Source organism: Rhinolophus sinicus, chromosome 9 (assembly GCF_057876585.1).
Source record: "Rhinolophus sinicus isolate RSI-liver-muscle chromosome 9, RSI-T2T, whole genome shotgun sequence".
NCBI lineage: Eukaryota > Metazoa > Chordata > Mammalia > Chiroptera > Rhinolophidae > Rhinolophus > Rhinolophus sinicus.
In genome coordinates this window covers 16,157,541-16,172,308 of record NC_142509.1, presented here as the reverse complement: position 1 = coordinate 16,172,308, position 14,768 = coordinate 16,157,541, and the positions used below count along the sequence as shown (strand labels likewise).

The 14,768-nt window shown below is 46.1% G+C and overlaps 1 long non-coding RNA gene across 1 annotated transcript; it reads right to left on the bottom strand.

Annotated features, from left to right (window-relative positions):
• Positions 1–4,235: 4,235 nt before the first annotated feature.
• On the bottom strand, positions 4,236–6,134 carry LOC141569195 (uncharacterized). Its single transcript, XR_012492653.2, has 2 exons — positions 5,951–6,134; positions 4,236–5,798 (listed from the first exon to the last, which is right to left on the bottom strand). It is a non-coding gene; the product is annotated as an uncharacterized LOC141569195 (long non-coding RNA).
• Positions 6,135–14,768: the final 8,634 nt, after the last annotated feature.

Genomic DNA, 14,768 nt, shown 5'->3' with positions numbered 1-14,768 from the left:
CCACTGACCCTCTTGCTCTGCTCAGGGTTATAAATTCCCAGCTGTCTTTGCTGTATTTGGAGCTGAGACAGATCTCTCTTTCCTATTGTGATAGTCTTGACACCTATTGAAATAGTCCCGAATAAAGTGTTCTTTACCATTTAAGCAAGAGTCAAAATAATGTTTTCTTTAATACCTTGCACACAGTAGCTCAGCCCCAGGAGGGGCTGATGGGGTCAGACTACTGGATAGAAGGAAGAGGGCAGCTCCACTGTTGTGGCCACTATTGGATTCTCGTCCACCAGTGGTCCCAGAGAGGAAGGGGTCAAGGATCTCCAGCCCAGAGGAACTTTGGCCTCATGCACCATCTAAAACCAATCAGTGGGGTGACACTGAGGTCTGTCTGCCCCACCCCACCCCCTCTGCTGGGGGTTGAGACTGTGACAAAGGGCCACACTTGGAGCTGCCTGGCCAGGACAGTGGGAGATTGAGTCTTCATGATTGCCCATTGCTGCCCACTCCCCAGCCTGAACCCCAGACTTCACATCCCTAACTACCCCGTTCCTGAGGCACCCCTGCTGGTTGGGGGTCTGTGCCAGCTGTTGTGCTGGGAGCTGAGGGTCCTGTGTGAACACAACAGACACAGGACCCATCCTTGAGGGGCTTCCAGCCCTGTTGGAGAGGCACACCCCAGAATCACAGATGGAAATGAAACACCCTAAAACGAAGACAGGTAGGGTAGGGAGATGGTGCTGAACCAGCCAAAAGCAGCCATTAATGGGAGGGGTGCTGGTGGGAAGAATGGCTTGTGCAAAGGCGCTGCCAAGAGTTGGGGCCAGATAGATGGGCGAGAGGAATGATGTGGCTGGGCTGCAGAGCCCAGGGGACAGAGGGGCCGGGGTGTGTGTTACAGAGGCTCCCGAGGGCTACTCCTAAGAGCAGTAGGGGGATCTGAAGGATTTGGAGGCACAGACATGATCAGCTTTGCCTTTCACAAGTCACTCTCTAGCCACTGTGCTGGGTGCTTGAGTGGCTGTGTGAGATGACCTGGCATCGACAGAAAGGCTGGGGCCAGGAGCACAGTGAGGTAGGAGCATTCTCGAACCATCTGGGGTCACACTGAAGTCCTTATGTTGTCCTGACAGTTTTCTCCAGGATAAGTCTCTGCAGGGCTGGCTCTCCCTCCCACACGTCCTTGGGATTCCTCTGAGCCTGAAACCTATAAAGAATAGTTCCCACTTTGGTCTGTTTCATGCAAACGAAGTTTTAAAATCAGGCAGTTCTGAGTGGTCATATAGATGTAAGTGAGGATAAATCTGTATAGTGCTGATTGGATGGGGTAGGTCAAAAGATGACATCAGCAACTTCCTAGTAGAGGGTGAACAGGCATAGTACCGGAGGTTGAAAGCTCCGTCTGTGGATTTCCTGAAATGTAGGGTGCGTAGAGATCCCTGTCAGTGAAGGTTATGAATTTAGGCCCAGTTAACGAGAAATCAATTTTGATAGATATGTTTCTTCTTGAGGCTCACTGGGAGGACTGGATGGTAGGAGGCTCCGGCTGTTCAGTCTGGGTCTACCTGTCACCTGTGCCCCTGCTCTCAGTCCTCCATCCATGGAAGGTGCCCACGTGAAGCCTGGGGTCTGCAGCGGGGATTTGTGCTGCGGCCAGCTGGGTGACCACAAGGCTCCTGTGCTCAGGCTGGCTCAGGGAACCTGGTGACTCCAAGGCCAGGGTGAGCCGGCTGGGCAGGTGGAGTTGTGAACTGCACCAGGAGTCTGACAGGCTTGGGTTTGGAAACTGCTCCACAATCTTGCTCAGCTGCTGCCATAGGAAAGGCCCCTCTAGCAACCCTGGTCTGACCTGAACCAGTTCCCCCACCCCAGCAGCACTCCTTCCTTATGTGGACACGGGCAGTGATTCACTCCGGCATGGAGACTCCTGGGCCAGCTCTGAGTCACCAACGAGGGACTGGTCTGGAGGGAGCAGCCAGATCTCCAGAGCTGGGTGGTGAGGGCACCCCCGGGAGGTGTGTGCAGGAATGCAGGCAGGAGCAGCTAGCATGAGTATGGGACATGCACTGAGGATACATGTCCCCTGTGTGTGTGGGCTTGGTGGGGCCACTTGCACGCACATATTGGATCCACCCAATGGGCCTTCTTCGTTCCACAGCTACTGCTCCTGTTAGCCTCCCCAGCCTGCAAATCTGTTACCAAACTCAAGGGGTTCACTACTTGGGGTGTTCTAATCAAGAAGAAGACCATGGTTACATAGTTTTGTTTACTTGTAGCAAGTAAAGGAGACAGGATTCATATCCAAAGCTCTGTCCCCTGGAAGGGAGGCTTAGCTAGTGCTTATATACACTATCCACCAAAGTCGATTTCTTCTTTGCAGCTGGCTAAACTTATCTGGTTGGGTTCTGGTCAAATTCATTCGGTTACAGAATTTGCAAAATACTGTGCTACATTTAAACACTGAGCAAGAATAGCATTTAGTAAGAACTAGCCAGACCTTGAGACCCTTGTCCTATGTAACAAAGCCAGTTGGTGGCACCTCGGTGACTGGAGCACACTGGTCTGGGGGTCCCTGGCTCTCTAGTGTTGGGCAGGTGTAGGTGACTGTGGTGTGTGTCTGGGAGTTGTGGGTCCCTGTCTCTGACTGTGTGACTAAGTGTGACTGGGCAGGCAAAACCAAGCCTGTGGTGTGAAGGGGTGTGTGTCTGTGTGCAGCCGAGGCTTCGCTGTGTGGTTTTTGCAGGAGTTGGTCTTTGTGTGTGTATGTGCCTCTCTGCGTTTCCTGTGTGTTTTTGTGCGTCTGCTTGTGTTGTGTGTGTAGAAACATGGCTCTACCCTATCGACCTGGCGCCTTGCATAGCATCTTTGTCAGCCACACAGACAAAGACATGAACTCCAGCTGATCGAAGTCTGGCAGAACGTCTGTGATCTTCTCAGAACACGAGAGGAAGGTCCAGGAGGAGCCACCTCTCACTCCCTGACTTCCTGGGGGCCCTGCTGAGGTGTGGCCTCCCTGCCCAGTCCCTCAGAACAGACCTGCCGCTGATAAAACCCTCAGCTGCCATCTACAATGGGCTTCTCAGCAATGATATATCCCACAACTCATGCTTCGGTTCTGACCCTTTGTTTCTGTGTCATCCTTTTTGTTGTGTGGGACAAAGGACTATAGGGAGCTGCTACCTCATGCCACTCTTCCTTCCGCTGTGTAAGTTACAAACTCTGAATTGACCACAGCTTGTTGTACCTTTACTGGTCAGAGCAGTCAGGCCTTGACATGTCTGGGTGTGCTTGACAAATGGGCCAGCACAGTTACAGTGACTTTTAGAAGACAAGGGGCTGTGTGGGCTGGTGGGTGGGGGCAACAACTCCTGGGCACAGCTCTTGCCTAAGTGGTGGGTGGAAAGAAGATGATGGGTCCTCCCTCTGTCTCACCAGTTCAGGGGGCTGCAGGGGCAACTCTTCAGGGCCTAAGAGTGTATGCCTCCTGTTGAAAACAATGTTGGAGTTTTCAGTCGCAAGAGGTAATGTTTGTAGAGGCCAAACAAACAGCCATTTAAAGCCAAAACCAAGTTGGGGCCGCATGAAGGTGTGCATGCATAATGGTGAGAGTTGCCCTCATCCCCACTGGCCCCCCTCCCACTCAATTCCCTGAATTTCCAGCCAGGAGATGATGGTAAGGACAGTTGCTATTGTGGTGCCTTGTTAAAACTTTTGGTTCTGTTTCTATTTAAAAAACACCTAATAGAGTTTGGGTGAAAAATTTGCTGTGAAGAGAGAAAAAAAAGTGAAAGGAACCTTCTGAGATTCAGGCTGATTCATGATAGGTACTGTTGTATGAATGTAATTGGTTTGTCAGTGTGCACTGTGGGTGTTCATGAAAATAGAAACCTTACTCTTTATTCTAGTAAATACCAACTTAAATCATTTCTTTGCAATTTGATTCCCCTCCTGTCCCATGATCAGCCATCTGGTTGACCTTCCAGGGCGCTATCCAAGCAGTGGTAGATACTGCCCAGCCGCAGGTGTGAATGTCATTGAAAAGGATGGGGACCGCAGCATAGCTCAGAGCCCCTCCCCAGTACTCTTAAGACAGCCTGTTGTTGCGAGTGCCTGTAAGGGCAGTCGCCACATTTCAGTCTTTTCCTGAAATTCAAGGGGACATTAATCCCTAGGCAGAGCCCTACATCCCTGCGTGGTACTTTCTGACGCAAGTGGGGAACAAAGTCCTGACACACAGGTTCAGATAGAGTGAGTAACACAGCTTTATTTGGGAACCAATGTCCCTCCAAAGGCTAATGCTCTGGTAAGCACAGAAGCTTATACTGAACAGAATAGAATTTAATAACGAACCAAGTTCCAGGGTCAATTGAGATGGAGAAGGTCCCTGGTTCAGGAGAGACGACTGGGCCCATGATGGGTCTGAGGCAAGTCGGTCTTGTGAGGAAGAACTTTGGAGAGTCCTGGAGTATCGCAGCTTGCCACTCGCAGAAGACTCTGTCGGATTGCCCAGAGGAATGTCCCGGGGAATTGTTCTGGAGTGTCTCTCTCAGAGCCTCGCAGGGGGTCTTAGCGGGCTCCCAGTCAGACCACTCACAGCATTGCTCTGGAGTTCTGCTTTTATCCTCTTTTCCTTGGACTTGTTTACTTCTTAGGTGATAACCAGAAGTTATTTTGGTGAATGTGTTTATCACTCAATTTTGTTATCCTCAGTTTCACACAAAAACATGTTTTGTCTTCACTCTTCTCGGTCTCTCACTTGTGCGGCCATAGTCCTGTCCCTACTAGTAAACAACTTGTTTTGCAAACCTCAATCCACATATACAACATATTTTATATGCTCTATACACCCCTCCGGATCCCCGATTGTGAATGGGGATTTGGAAACATTTCTGAGAGGCACCTCCAAGACTGGGGCCCTGCAGGACCGCCTGCGGTGGAGACACCTTTGTGTGCTGGTCGCTTCCCGGGCGCCACGCCAGCGAACCACTGGGGGAGTCGCTCTAGCGGAGCAGGACCGCCACCTGAACCATCCCGCCTTGGCTGATAGCCTCCCGGACTCTGCCGAGGACACCGGGCCAGAAAGGATCCCAAGCCCACATCCACCGAGTTAGCGGAGAAAGCTACATAACGGGGACGCCAGGTGGCGCAGCACCGCAGCGCGGAAGGCACCGGGACCAGTCTGGGTCGCCCCGCCTGCGAGAGCGCACCGCTGCGCCCTGTGGGCCTGGCTTCGTCGCGGTCCCTCAGAACGAGACGATAGGAAGGAAGACGAGGAGGCTGGGCGAAGCCCTCTTTTCGCATCCTCGTCATCGGCCATCCGCCAGGCCACAGCTCTGGGGAGGGTACTTGGGAATACTTGGGGAAGTTCTGACCACCTGATACCACCACACAGCCCCGCACTCTGGATGGACATCCTACACGGATTTACCCGTCCGGCCTGAGCTGGTTCCCACCTCCAGAGCGGGACTCGGGAAAATCGGTGGGAGAACAGTCCGACGACCAGGACCCTCGCAGGCCCGCGTTCCGCCCAGAGACGCCCTCCCGGACCATCCGGCGAGCAGGAGCCGGTCCGTGTCTCTGGAGTGGAACGTGGGAAAAGCTCAGAGGCGCCTCCGACGACCGGACTTAGCAGGGCCCTGTCCCTGTCCCCACAGACGGCTCATGCCTGTCCGCGACTACGAACGGGGACTTGAAAATAATTCCGGGAGGCATCTATGACAACTGGGATCCATGCGGGCCAGCGGCTGACACTATGATACGCTCTCAGATTCTCCACGTACCGCCCGGTCCCCACCTCCAGGGCCGGACTGAAAAAAATTGGGTGACATGGAAGGTCCGATGACTGGACCACGCACTGGACGGCGTTCAGGCGCGGGACACCCTTTCCCGTTACCCCTCGGTGACCCCAGTAGGTCCCACTGGGGAGCGGTCACGGGGGTGGGGGTGCTGGTCGACCCACCTCGGCGGCCCCATACACCAGCCCAGGAGAGCGGCGACGGACATCCCCCGTCTCCGCACATCCAATCTCGGCGAGTAGATGACACGCCGACGCCCCGGCACCACCGGGACGATCCTGCTAAAGCCGCCGGACTCCTGGAACTCTGCTTCCTGCACTGCGGCCACCTTCTATCCCTTCTTGCAGGTTTCGCTGGAGCTCGGGAGGGAAGAGACTACATAAAAGCGGCCACCAGATGGCGCTCGATAACAGGCGTGTACGCCGAATCTCGTCCCGGCCCACCTCGAATCGCGTCTCCCGGCGTCCGGCGAGGCCCCGAGGCGTCCGCCCCGGAGCTCCCACTCGGCACGGCGTGACCCCGGCCGCACAAGGGGAACTTGAAAATGTTTTCAGGCAGCTGTTGTGAATGGGACAGGCTCCCCCTCACGCAACTTCCAGGCCGGCGCGGCCCATTTCTGGGGTCCGGAGAGGATTCCCCTAGGACCGGGGGAGGTGCGGGCTTCCCAGAGCTGTTTCTGGCGCCCGAGTGGACTTCATCAGTTATTTGGGGCTCGGCTGGGCGGGACTGTAAAACTGAAACTTTGAAAGTACTCTAGAAACATGAATGAACCATTTTCATTTATAATTTCGGAATGGAGAAGGTCTTTCTAAAGCATCAAAGCCCAGAGCCATAAAGGAAATAATTGATAAACTTGACCAAACTTTACACAAAATTGATCTTTGCATATACCATAAGCAAAGTCAAATGGCAACAAACAGGTGTGGGGAACATTTGTGCAAATACATGTGTAATATTAAGCAAACAGAATCAGTCGGGAGGGTCTATGGGAAGAGCTAGGGCTTATGGAAATTCTCCCACTCTACGTAATCAGCAGAACACTACAGGAAGAACGCTATGTTTATAGTAAAGCTTTATGGTTCTAACGACCCCTTCAGTTAACTTCCATTTTCCCTTCTATAAGTACCCCTCCATCTTGGCATGCAAGTGAGAGTGTGAACATGTCTTGCCATGTCTGCATGCACTGGGTTGCAACCCTTTCTTTTTCTTGAATAAATCCTTAGTGGTGATGAAACACCTAGTCCATATTATTTTTCAGTCACCAAAAAGGACTAGATCACCAGACCAGAATCTACATTAACCTGCTGAACACCACTTTTCCAACCCTGGTGACTCCCGGAAACTTTTCCTCACCCAAATCGCATACCGCATGAGGCTCTACAACCAAAATACGGAAGCAACCCAAGTGCCTGTCAATAAAGAAAAGGTGGTACATACATATATACAATGGAATATTACTTGGCTATAAAAAAGAATGAAATCTTATCTTTTGTGACAACATGAATGGATGTAGAGGGTATTATGCTAAGTGAAATAAGTCAGACTGAGAAAGACAAATACCATATGATCTCACTTATGTATGTAGAATCTGAAGAACAAAATAAATGAACAAACAAAACAGAAACAGACTCATAGATACAAAGAACTGGTGGTTGCCAGAGGGGAGGGGTGTTGGGGAGCTGGGTAAAAATGGTGAAGGGATTAAGAAGTACAAATTGATAGCTATAAAATAGTCATGGAGATGTAAAGTACAGCATACAGAATATAATCAATAATGTTGCAACAACTATGTATAGTGCCAGGTGGGGACTAGACTAATTGGGAGGATCACTGCATAAATTATATAAATGTCTAACCACTGTGCTGTACACCTGAAACTAATATAAAATATTAGTGTTGAATGTCAACTGTAATTGAAAAACACTAATTTAAAAATAGTAAATTAATAAAATAAAAATTAATACAATAGTAAATAGTTTAAAACAAAAATAAGCATAGCAATAAAAGAATAGGGCTGTGGGTGGATATACGGATGCTGGCAAATGTGCCGTGGAAGAGCATCGGGAAAGGTAGTGTCGACATAAGAAAACGTCCAAACCTATAGAGACTTTTTATGAGTTTATCTGAGCTAAACTGACTTCATGTGCCAGGGAGCAAGATCTCAAATGCTCTGGAGACTAACAGCTTTGTAGAAAGCAAGGTGAGGATTAGATTACAGGATAGTTAACAAGATTATGTGCTCTCTTGAGGGTGCTGATGGCTCATTTCAAAGATGTGTTAACCTAGATGCACAGAAATAATGGACAGGGCTTGCTTAAGGGGCAAAGATAAACCTTTTATTCAAAAGTTATATGCTTGGAAACCAGCAGCCTCCATTCCTGCTTATGGGAATATAGCGGGTAGGCTCAGGAACCATGTCACAGAGCATGATGGGGAAATGGAAGGCAGCAGAGAGCCAGAGTCCTCATATACAATCCCAGCTCCGCCTTTTGCTAGTTGTGTGGCCTTGGGCAAGTCACTTCACCTTTTAAAGGCTAATACCAACTGGCTTGTTGAAGAATAAAGAGATAACGTCTGTAAAAGTGCTCAGCACATTGCCTACCCATTTCAAAGGCTCAATAAAGGATCTCTATAATCATTATTTTTGCAGCCTTAGAAAGAACACGGGTTTTGTAGGCAGATAGACTGCGTTTGAGTCCTGGCTTGGCCATTTACTGAACAGCATGGGATAGATTACTGAAGCTTTTTTAGTTTCATGTTCCTCAGCTGTAAAATGTGGCAGATAAATTACAGGGGGGAAAAAATCCTTCCTGCACTTTCTGCCCCTTCCAATGTATACTCATCAATGACAACACACCAGAAAAGGAAAAAGCAGAGAAAACTCCCATGGCTTAGTTTGTCCACAAGCTATGGTGGAAGCTGAGGGAAAGATGAGAGGAGAGGCAGCTACAGGCTCCGTGGGCCTGGGGAGTGGCGAGACAGTCATGGCCTGGTGTTCTAGTGAAAGTAGAAGCAAAAAAAAAAAAAGTTATATGCTTGGGGTGTGGCTGCCCACCATGACCTGCCCAGTTAAAAACTTATGGTCAGATCACCCTGTGAGGTTACATTCCATAGAACTCCTTTTTTCATCCACAGTAAGAATGAAGACCCTATGCTGGTTTGTAGCAAATGATCTGTGTTGAGGAATTTTAATTATCATAGTAATGGAATAATTAAAAAAAATTAATTAACATGTAATACGAGGGCTTAATTTTGTGTAAACGAATATATTAATATTTGGATATGGCAATATTGCTGGAATAAATTAACTCACATTTGTTACTGTTGAATATACTATGAAGAACACATGCTTATGGAAAAGTGGCTCTAAACCAATATTTTTTTCCCTTTAAAAAATATTTCACATGCCCACACTCTTAGGCTTGGGCTCATACATCTTAACGGAGGGCCTTTGGGTATCTGCTGACTTGCAAACAAATGTTGCCTTACAATGAACGAGGTCAAAGTTGAGGCTCAGAAATTTGGTGTCAGATAACATCCACAAGGAGCAGAGAAAAGGTAAACACGGTGGAAGGTCCGTGCAGCAGCAGCAGCCAGAAACATGGATTTCAGGAGACAGCACTGGGAGACCCAGCACACAGGGCTCATGATGCTCTCTAGCCAGCGCCTTGCTGACTCCTCAGCCCACACAGTGCTCAAGAGCCGACTGTTTCCTATCCTGATGTCACCGTGCAGTGACTATTGATCACAACTGAGTGCAAGCTTGGGAAGGCAACAGTAACCATCCGGAAGTATGTCCATCGAAACACCTGTTGGTGTCGTCTGATGTCATAGGTATAAAAGCTGCATGACGTCTGGGCTTTGTTCTTCAGTGCTGCAGCCCTTTCCAGCCTCTTCCAGTATCCACAGCATGATGTCGACACTGCCGATGTCAAGAATTTAGGCCCTGTAGACATTATTTAATCATATTGGAGAGGGAACCTTGGGAAAGAGAGGGAATGCTAGGGGAAAGAAAATGACTCAATCCACACGTGTCTAATGAGTACGTACTAGGTGGGAAGCTTTATATTTTCTATAGCACGTATCATTGTCAGGTATGCCATATGTTTTATGTATTTATGTGTATTTTGTTTCTGTCCCACTCCCAGACATCAGAATGTGAGCTCCCTGAAGGCAGGGATTTATGTCTGTTTTATTGACTGCTGTGTCCCCAGTGTCCCCAGTGTCCTGAGAGTGTCTGGCACAATGTAGGGATGCAGTAAATGTGTGTTGACTTAATGAATGGAAGCACTATGCTAATAGGTAACAATAGCTAATTACTAGGTACTGTGCAAAACAATCTGCATGGATTTTCCTTTTTACGTAGGCATCAGCATTATCCCATTTTACAGATGAGGAAACTGTAGGTAAGGGAAGTCACATAACTTCTCAGTCTTTCATTCAGATCAAACCTCCTGTACCTGGCTCTGGGAGGATTACAAAGACCACTGGGACACAGTTCCTGTTCTCCAAGCAGAGAGATGATCATTGGAGAGAAGGTTTGGAAACAAGTCAGAACCACCCCAGCAGCAAATGGTAAGAAATATGCTAAGGAAGCAGGCAATTATGGGTTTGCAGGAGTGAAAATGGGGCAGATAGAAAGAGATAACCACTAAGATAGTAGCTAACAGGACTATTGATGGATGGTGAGGTTATGAATATTTATACCTTTAGCTCCTATTCTATCTGCATTTTCTAACCTTGAAACAAACTCTATTACTAGTTTCTGGAATAACTTTTCAATGATAATCTGTGCACATACAGGCATATGAAAAAAACATTAAAAAATGTTCCAAACCGCATTAAGTTCAATCTTAACCTAAGCAATCAGGAAGAGCTGGCTGCTGAGGATGGAACAGTATCTCAGGTTACTTTTTAACCACCTCTGACAAGAGGGCCAAGACTAGGGTGAAGAGAGTGAGGCGGCATCAGAAAACTAAGCACCCAAGATAAATATTTTAGGAAATCTCAGAAAAATTAAAATTAATATGAGAAATCTGTGAAGAACAAAATGTAAAAATTTTAAGTAAAAGCAGGACTAGTATAAAAAAGGGGGTGGGGGTAGATCCTGGTCATATGAAGCTTAAAATTCATAAAATGGGAGGGGGCTTCTTTAAGGAAAACAATACAAAATTATAAGTACAAAATTAAATGAGAAAATGAATATTTAAAATGAGAAAATCAATAACAAAGTACAAACTTTAAAAAGTTGCCATATATCTCAAGCATCACAAAATTCAGAAATCATAGATTTTTTTTTTTATTAATTCCCTGAAATGCCTCGATAATACATTTTCCCCTAAAATTGTGTAGGAAAATTTTAGAAAACCTCCATCAAGTTTTATTTATATGTCAGATATAGAATATGTATTTGCTGTTTTTTGGGGTTTTTTTGTTTGTTTGTTTGTTTTGTTTTTATAGATTTGTGGCTACACACACAGGAATCCTACAAATTCTATTTCACAAACTTTCTATGAAAAATGTTCCTTTCCTCACAGGCCTCTCGAGCAAGCATCTCACAACATGGCAATGGGCTTCATCAGAGGGAGTAAGCAAGAGGGCAAGAGAGAACGTGTTAGCAAGAAGATGCAAGCCACATCTCTTGTAACCTAATCACAGAAGTGACATGTCATCACTTACCGGTAGGAGGGAGCCCCTAGGCCCCACCTGACCAGAGGAGGAGATTACACAGGGCGGGAAAACCAGGTGTAAGGGAACTTGGGAGCCCTGTGGGAATTGCCTGTCACAGCACCTAGGTCACCACATGCTGCAGTGGACTCTGGCCTTGTACCTTACTGTCACGCTGCTGGCTGAGTGGGGACAGTGTATCACAGGAGCATCCTGGAAGCCACTCCAATGCCATTCCAACATCTAACAGTGCCTTAGATATGCACACCAGGGACAGCAAACCGCCTAAATATACCGCCATTGAACTCAAAGAACATGTGCCCCCAACTTGCCTGCTCCTCTTCTGGATCCCAAAGTGCCACTGGCCAGTCCCAGCGCTCTTAATTGTTTGCAGTTAAAATAGTCTTGAAAGTTTTAGGGAACCATGACTATATGGACATCAGAAGGGATTGACGGACATCTAAGCTTCAGTCATTTGACCATAGATCTGCCTCTGAGAGGATCATCGTCACTGACCAGGTAGATCCAGAAAAATGCCACAAAGGAGGTAAAATTTAGAAATTGCCTTGAAGACCGGTTTCCTCCGTGACATTTAAGCCCCTGAAAAATCTATGTATCTTTAACTAAAGCAACAGGTCTCTTTCAAAAAGCTAAAGAAGAGTTTGGGGAAATGTTCCTAAGATGCTTCTGCTGTTATAATACTTTAATATATTACATGTGGTTTCATGTTATGTTAATATCAGATTACGTATTGATCGGTTTAAGCACCACAACAGAAAACCAATAGTAGTCAGATCTTTAGAAGAAAAGGTCTTATTCCTGAGGCACTGTCTCAAAGATTAAGAGTCAAGGGCATGTTTTTATTCCAGAATGAACTTTTCAAAACAAATCTGCTGAGTCACACATGATTCAAAATCTTTCAGTGCCTTCTTATTGCTCTAGCCCTAATGCCTGGCCCCTCCCTACCCCTACATCCTTGCTTTGTCAGCCCCCCACCCCCACCCCCTGAATGTGGGCTGAAATGTCCTCCCTGCAACCCTGGATACTCACCTTCCTCACAGCGGCCTCCCTCATCTCCCTTGCTAACTGATTAGCGGCTTTTGCGCTGTGGTGTCAGGACAGTGATGGTTGGGCTCTCGGGCACTGCGTGGGGGTGAAAAGTCAGCAACGACCAGGCTACAGAGCATTTGTGTATGTCTAAGCAGTGTCTCTTGTTCTAGATGTTTCTGGCCAGGCCACTGCTTCACGAACATTTCACCCTGTTTACGTTTTCTGTGATTCCTGGGGAAGCTGTCTGGTTTGGAATTTCAATATGGACTGGAGCCTAAACTTTAACCTCAGTATTATAAGGTTGGACAACTAAGTTTGCGAGCTCATCCTAGAAAAAGTGCTACATACCTCTTTGCTGAATATCACTATGGTCACCTTTTGAAATACTCCCCTTGGGAAGCTATGCATTGATGTGTCCACCCAGTCCACCCTTCAAAGCAATTTTGGGACTCTTTTTCTGGAATGGCCATCAGAGCTGTCGTCATATTATCCTTGATGTCCTGAATGTCACCAAAATGTCTTCCTGTCAATATTTCCTTTATCTTCGGGTAAAGAAAGAAGTCATTGGGGGCCAGATCAGGTGAATAGGGAGGGTATTCCAATACAGTTGTTTGTTTACTGGCTAAAAACTCCCTCACAGACAGAGCCCCGTGAGCTGGTGCATTGTCGTGATTCAAGAGCCATGAATTGTTGGTGCAAAGTTCAGGTTGTCTAACTTCTTCATGCAGCCTTTTCAGCACTTCCAAATAGTAAACTTGGTTAACTGTTTGTCCAGTTGGGACAAATTCATGGTGAATAATCCCTCTGATAGCAGAAAAGGTTAGTAACATCGTTGCTACAAGTTCGTGAACTTAATTGTCAGACCTCGTATAATCAATATAAAAACTATGTATGGTGTCAAATGTGTACTAGACTTATCAGAGGATCACTTCATAAATTATACAAATGCCTAACTATTGGACTGTACACCTGAAACTAATATAAAATAATATTCAATGTCAACTATAATTAAAATATATATATTTAGTCGCAGGATGTAAAATACAGCATAAGGAGTATAGTCAATGATATTGTAATAGCTATATGTACGGTATCAGATGGGTAGTAAACTTCTTAGGGTTACCACTTTGTGAGGTGTGTAAATGTCTAACCATTATCTTGTTTTGTACACCTGAAACTAAGAAATAAATTTAAAAAGAAACAAAACAATAAAAATATAATTTATACACACACACACACACACACACACACACACACACACACACACACACACATATATATATATATATATATATATATATATATATATAGAGAGAGAGAGAGAGAGAGAGAGAGAGAGAGAGAGATAGAGAGAGAGGCCGAGACAGAGAGACAGAAAGAGAGAGAGCCAAAAAAAATGCATTCACATTTGAAGAAAGGTAAAAACTGTATTAAAATTGTAATACTCAATATATACCAATAACAAAAGATGAATACAAGTCATGTTTGACTTCTGCAATTACAAGAGGTGCTCAAAGTGGTTACCATCAGTGTAATTTTAATACCGTTTTTTCCTTTCTTAAAATGTGTATACATTTTTTGGCATCCCCTGTGTGTGTGTGTGTGTTTGTATAGATGTAGTGAGGAGGGAGTAAGAGTGTAGATTTTTTGTGTGTGATCAAAGTTAACATCTTAAATAGAATGTTGCATCTGTAAGATATTTTATGTAAGTCTCATGGCCACCACAAAGTAAAAGCCTACAGTAGCTACAAAGAGATAAAGAGATGGGAATCAAAGCATACCACCATGCAAAATTATCATTTCACAAAGGAAGTCAGCAAAAGAGGAAGAAAGAACAAGGTGCTACAAAACAGGAGAAAGGAGTTAAAGTGGCATTATTAAGTCTTACCTGTCAATAATTACTTTAAATGTAAATGCTTTAAATGCTCAAATCCAAAGGCATACAGTGGCTGAATGGATAAAAAAAGAAAAAAAGACCAACTATATGCTGCCTACACCAGACGTACTTCAACCTTAAGGGTGCACATAGACTGAAAGTGAAGGGAAGGGAAAAGATACTCCATACATACAAGTGGAAACCAAAACCCAGCAGAGATAACTATACTTACATCAGATAAACTAGACTTTAACTCAACAGTTGTCACAAGAGCTGAAGAAGGTAATGATATAATGATGATGATGTAATGATGAAGAGGAGACGTTACACCTGATATCACAGAAAAACAAAAGATCGTAAGAAACTACTATGAACAATTATACCCCAAC